Raw genomic sequence first — 996 nt, 5'->3', positions numbered from 1 at the left:
TGATCATTAATTTTTATAGTTATTCCTTTGACTGGAATTTTTTTGTAAGAAAAGAATTGAAAAGTTGATTATTCATTAGCAATTAAAAGTAAGACAGGTAAATTTTTTTTATAGATCATTAGAAGCCATGCAAAGGGGAAGTTTCACAAACCTGTTGCTTTGGTCGGAGGAAGAATTTTTGTGTTGTGACTGAAGTTGATCGTATATGACTCTGAATGCTAATTGTTATGGGTTTTTAACCTGTCTTTCATTCTAACATGGTTAAACATAGCACAGCAAGAGGAGGAAATGAAAATCAGTAACTTTTAACAAGGAGAGGAAGAATATTTTTGAGTTATCTAACTGCAATCAGGAGTAGATGTAGATTAACCACTTTGGGAAGGATGTAGTTATTTGATTTTTTTTATGTAAATTGGAATATGATACCTCTTTTTTTTATCTTGCAAGTGAAGTTGTTAACTACATTATAAACAGCATAAACCTGAACAATTTTTCTTTTGGATATCCACTCAGGGGTCCTCTTATATCATAGTTATCTCCTTATCAGTCCACACAATTCACAACCTAGCTTGCTGTGTGCCATATTCCTGACATTAGCATGTAGAATTTAGAGTTCTTTATCCCTTAAAAAAAGTCCATGCATGATCATGAGTGTGTCACTTCGTAGAAGGAGTCTGGGCAAGTCCCACGTCCGCCTCCGTTGGCCCGCGGCCTGCATTGGGTGCGGCGTTTCGTTCCCAAGTGAAGGCTCAATGAGGCCCAGAGGTAAGTCTTGACTATTCAAAATCTTGGATTGCAAAGCACCTCCTGAATGGGTCTGGCTTAATACCCAGAATTATTGTTTCACTCTGATGACACAGTGGTGCACTGTTTAAACATAATATTGCTTATTGGATTTGATTTCTTTGTATATATGTATATACCTTTTGAAATGCTATATACACTTTTTTTTATTTATTTATGCTCCAAGAAACAAGAGGTTTGTTATATGTGCAG

General features: G+C 35.5%; 1 protein-coding gene across 1 annotated transcript in view; it reads left to right on the top strand.

The window, feature by feature from the left end:
• Positions 1 to 996, top strand: part of LOC119594134 (C-1-tetrahydrofolate synthase, cytoplasmic-like) — a 15,069-nt gene that overhangs the window by 11,543 nt on the left and 2,530 nt on the right.

The sequence above is a fragment of the Penaeus monodon genome, chromosome 33 (genome assembly GCF_015228065.2).
Source record: "Penaeus monodon isolate SGIC_2016 chromosome 33, NSTDA_Pmon_1, whole genome shotgun sequence".
Classification (NCBI taxonomy): Eukaryota; Metazoa; Arthropoda; class Malacostraca; order Decapoda; family Penaeidae; genus Penaeus; species Penaeus monodon.
This window is presented reverse-complemented; position numbering and strand designations above follow the sequence as displayed.